Raw genomic sequence first — 5362 nt, forward strand, 5'->3', positions numbered from 1 at the left:
TTTGTAGAAAAAAATAGAAAATATGCAAAAAAATTCCAAAAAATGCAAGAAATGCACGAAAAACACCAGAAAGATGCAAAAATTGTGCAGAAAAGCACAAAAAATTGTAAAAAAGACAAAAAAACCAGCAATTTTCAGAAAATGTAGAAAATAGTAGAAAATTCAGAAAAAATACCAAATAATTTTAGAAAGATACCAAAAAATGGCTAAATCTGGATGCGCGACCCTACCCGCCTACCCGGATCCACACCTGAAACCTGACCATACAGTCCCTTAATTCAAATCAAAAAAGAAAACTCTAAAATTTACTTTGCTCGCGCGCGCGCAACCAAAGAAGAAAAAGGGATAGATCGAGAAAGAGAGCAAAGGAGGGTGATAAAGGAGGTGCCGTTACTGCTGCGTTCAAGTTTAGAAAAGAAAACCCTAGAATTATATTAGCCGAAGAAAGAAGAGAAAGGGAGAGAATAGAGGTAGAGAGACAACGAGAACGAAGAAGAAGGAAATTATAGAGAGAGGGCTAAGTAGGTTCCGCTACCGCTGCGTTCAAGTCCAAAAATAATAAGATTGAACAAAGAAGAGAAAGGGAGAGAACAGAGACAGAGAGACAAATAGAACAAAGAAGAAGGTTAGAGAGAGAAGGTATTTTCTGTGATGTTGGTTTTCTTTCCTTGTTATGTTTTCTATTATATTTTTTGTTCCCTCTCAAATGCAATGGTAGATCTAATCAAAGTCTAGGTACGTGTGTTTTATTTGATTGTATGTGCATTTAAGTCTAGGTATGTTTTCGGCAATGTTTTTCCCCTCTTTATTGCTTTTCCCCTGAGATTAGAGCTTCCTGCAGTTAAATGTGATTGTAATGGCTCTTTTATTGTGTTCGTTGGTAACTCTTATTCTAGATCGTGATACAAAATTGGTAGAACGTTCATCCAACGTTCCCCAACCACTGGTTTCAGTATGGTAGAAGGCTCATGGACCTTAAACATGTTACTGGGCAACCTACTACAATATAAACATTAACAGAGCACCTTATTGTCTAGAGAGGTCCCGCTCAAAACATAAACATTAGTAGAGCAATCGGAGGTTTCTCTTCATGTTAAGTAGTTTAACAACACACTCCTTTTCAATCATTTTGTTCCCCAAAAGGAACTTTTCCTTATTCATCCCTGTTTTAGTTCAATTGAAAAGTTTAATAATTTCTTCTCATATTAAGCTTCCTATTGATCAATAATTAACCGAGGAAACAAATCATATAATATCATGCATTCACAGAAACCGATGCTCATACAACTCAATTGGAAAAAAAAGGAAAAATAAACTATGTATAACTAGTGTCTGTTTCCGTTATACCTTTACTCTACTCTCTCTCTCTCTCTCTCTCTCTCTATAAATCAAGGTTGGAGACTGAGATGGTTTGAGAAAATTTTTCGAGTTTCAGTGTGTGCATAGTTGAAAGCATTTTAGATTACAGACACTTGATTTATGTTCATATATAGCAACTTGTTGATAACATCTTCTATGACGATTCTTGTTATTATGAACTAATTTCAGTGGTTTTTATAATAGATAGGATTTTATAGACATTGTCTTGGAATACAAGTATCTCCATGATTAGCTAAACTGGAGTGCAAACTTTATCCTCCCATTTTAGCATTCAATCAAATGCATTGTTCCAATAATGCTTCAAATCCCTCCCATTTCAGTATTCAATCAAATGCATTTCTCCTCTCATCTTTCTTGTGCATCCAAGCATATGAAGTTCAAATCCCTCCCAGCTTGGGCAAAATGGGACCTGCAACTCCCATTGATAAAGCTTCCTTTAAGTTAGGGAGTAGTTATATTAATTGGTTAATTTCAGCTTTAAAATGACACTAAAATGGGTTGAGTGGTGCATCAAATCAATGCCAGTTTATAAAAAATTTATTTGATGGAAGTGATCATCCTATGAACAGGTAAAAACTAGGTCAGTTCACCTTGACTCCATGAGTTCTTCATAGTACTTGTGTGAAATCAATTACTCCATGAATTAGATAATAATTTCATTCGCAATCTTAAGAATTAATTTAACACTAATTTTGTTTAGGAGCCTAAGCCTAATCATATTTTGTTAGGTAGAAACAAAGTCAATAAACTTGAGACCTAGTTGTGTCATCCATTGTCTATAAAATGTAGCATCAGGTCTACAGTCTACAATATTCTTAGCATATGCATGAATGTAGATAGATTCCGATATGATTTTTTTTTGCATCAAGCTTTTAGGTAAGAACATGGTTTCCGAATCACATATCCATTTGTCAACTTGCACTTATTTGTCTTCTTCATTTTGATTAATTTCATTTGCTCTAGCCACTTGCACTTGCTTATCAAGGTAAAGAGTATAAGGGGCCTATATCCATGGGTTGGGGTAGCAGCAATCAGCACAAGGGGTATATAAATATAATAATAAATAAATGGACTATTCTCTATAATCTATGCACTCTACTCATGATAATATGATGGCGATATATTTCAGCTCAAAGAATCAGAACCTACTCATGTTCTTTTTTGAGATTAGGAAAAAAATCTCTGGGTTAATGGTCTGGGTCCATGGATCTATGCTATTACTATGGCTATGCTAATAAATTGTAATCAATGGGCTTGTACACCAAGGAGAGTGTTTTGGGCCACTTCATGGGTTGGTGGGTTCAAAACCTTGTTGGATGTCAATGGCAAGCGCAATCTGTGAAAATTCACTATTTGAGTTTTTAAAGTGTAAGTAGTTTATTATTAAGGTGAATTCTTCTTCGTTGGGATTGGGATGAGAGAGATCCTGAAGGGATCTCCTTGTGATTGGTTAATAGCATATTAATTTCTTATGTACTGTTGTTCTTTTTGATATGTACTTGCATAGAAAAAATCATTCAAATTAGACATACATGAGGGTTTATGTTGGGGTTCGATTGAGTTAATAACTTGAACTAGTACTTCCTATAACGAGCTTGGATCTTTAATTTTCAAGTAATTAAAACCAGTCATTGTTGTTTAACTAACCAAAATAGAAGCTTTTTCTTAGAAAACCTCATTCAAGCTATGGACTTGGATCAAGCTAATGCATGAATTAGGTAATTGTGATCTAGATGCTGCCTCATTATATTGTGAGTTGTTCCTAAATCTTTCTCTGGACTCAGTTTTAAGTTTTAACCAAGTTTTGCAACAATGTCATCCTTGTAGGAGGGAAACTAATTATGGCAAGTATGGTTGGGCTGCCTGGATGGATGAACCTTCACCTACATGTTTCATATGCTTTGGATGGTGAGTAGAATGCATCCTCTGGTCACTTGAGTGTTATTTTTGTGATTTAACAGGAAGTCAAGAATCTATAAACATTGAAGTTCTATCGTACAATGTGGTTAATCCTGATTCGTGATCATACCCATTGGTTCAGATTATTATAAGATAGATTCGGTTTGTATCAGACCAATTCTTATTCTAATTCAACCTCCCATGACCAATGTTTCCATTTGGGTTGGATTAAGATTAAGAAGTCATCATTACCATTGGGCTAAAAGTCATTATTTGTTAATCTTTTTATAAGTAAATAGAGCTTATAATATTGAATAGGCTTATTTATTGCTTAGTCAACAAACTACAAAGCAAACCATGTCTTTTCATTTAGCAAGCCCTAAAATAATTCATAGCCCACCATATAAGTCGAAAAGTTAAAAGCCCATACCGTCTAGCTCATGATAACCATGAATTGGACGATCATGATTTCTAGGGTTAAACTGAATGTGACAATCAATCCCAGGAATCAGCAAACAATTTATTATGTTTTATAAAATCCATCTTTACTCTTTAACCTGTCAACTTTGGGTATCCTTTGTCCTTTGAAGTCAGTCATTCATTTCAGCAGGACCTCAACTTGGATCTATGATTTATTCTATCTTCAGATACCTTATATATCCTTGGCTTCTTTGCTTTGGGTATCTTTCCTTAATATGGTCAAAGCCTAACCAATCTTCCATATAGAAACATAAATTAATATCAGCACACCTCAGTATTCAATAAAAGCTTTTGGATGAAACAATGGTCACAAGCTTGATATGCTTGACATTGAATTTGATAATATCAGGAATTAGGTGGTTCATAGATCTTTCTTGAATCATACTGGCTAGATTCTCTCTTTCTTGAATTTGATAATAAATTATACATGCAATTTATTTGTTGCATTGTGCATATTCTCCCTTTCAGGACCCAGCAAGTTGATTTTTTCTTGTTGGAACTTGCTATATCTCCTGAATTTGTCCTAGTGCCCTGCCCTCCAGGGTTGTGGTTGTGTTGCAGTTGATGAAAGTAAGAAGAGCAGAATTGATTACATGCTTCCATTTTGACCATTCATCATACTTGGTGAAGAAACCCATAACAATAGTAATAGTAAAAGTTAAACTAGAAATCCCATATTACTGAAGTTCTTGTGCATGCCATCCTTCTTAAAATGTCTTACCATGTAAAGAAATATCTAAACATGAAGTAAAACACAACTTTGAAATATAAGAAACTTGAAGTCTATCATAACCTACATGTAACTTTTCTTTTTTCATAAGAAAATCATCAAACAAGTGCACCAAGCCCATTTGATTAGAATTTCAAAATTTATCTTGCATTAAACAAAATACTAGTGGATTTTGTTATCTATCTTTTTTTACGTCTTCTCATTGTATATTGCATATTTAATTAGATCATCAAAGTAATCATTGTTCTTTTTTTTTGTAGGTTAAAGATGCAACGAGTGACTCTTAAAGCATAGTTGAAGACAATGGATAATTCTTTTATATTTAAAATTTCTCTATTTTTTTGAAAGTCATGTATAGACTTTAATATGTATTTAGGGAAATTTGACATTTGTAATGCATTTTAAACAATGGGTGTATTTTTTTTGGTAGAACAAGGGATGTATTCAAATTTTATGTGGCATGTATTGAATTATTACAATTATACAAGTATTTTCTAGAAGTTATTATATAATTCTCATGTGATGTATGAATAAAATAGGTGTTGCTTTAAGGTGGTAGTCCTAATTGTCATTATTTTACTATTTTATTTGGAATATAGCCAAAAGATTTCCATAGATTGAAACAATTAGCTATGGTTTTCCAAGAAATTTTGGACATATATTATATCATTCTAGATGTGCTATAACTTTGGTTTTAGCAAAAAAGTCGTGATTATAAGTTACTTCATTTAGCTATGGTTTTGTAACAAATCATAGCTATAAATAGAAGAATTATAGCTACGGTTTTGTAAAAATATGTGGTTATAGACTTGGATATATAACTACGGACAATTTAAAAACCGTAGCTATATGCTTCTTTTAGCTATGATTCAA

At 33.3% G+C, this 5362-nt stretch overlaps 1 long non-coding RNA gene across 1 annotated transcript; it reads left to right on the plus strand.

The window, feature by feature from the left end:
• Positions 1-320: 320 nt before the first annotated feature.
• Positions 321-5035, plus strand: LOC148863934 (uncharacterized). The gene is made up of 3 exons (XR_016109797.1): positions 321-639; positions 3208-3288; positions 4750-5035. It is a non-coding gene; the product is annotated as an uncharacterized LOC148863934 (long non-coding RNA).
• Positions 5036-5362: the final 327 nt, after the last annotated feature.

Source organism: Nelumbo lutea, chromosome 3 (genome assembly GCF_056320005.1).
Source record: "Nelumbo lutea isolate HS-2025 chromosome 3, American lotus-T2T, whole genome shotgun sequence".
NCBI lineage: Eukaryota > Viridiplantae > Streptophyta > Magnoliopsida > Proteales > Nelumbonaceae > Nelumbo > Nelumbo lutea.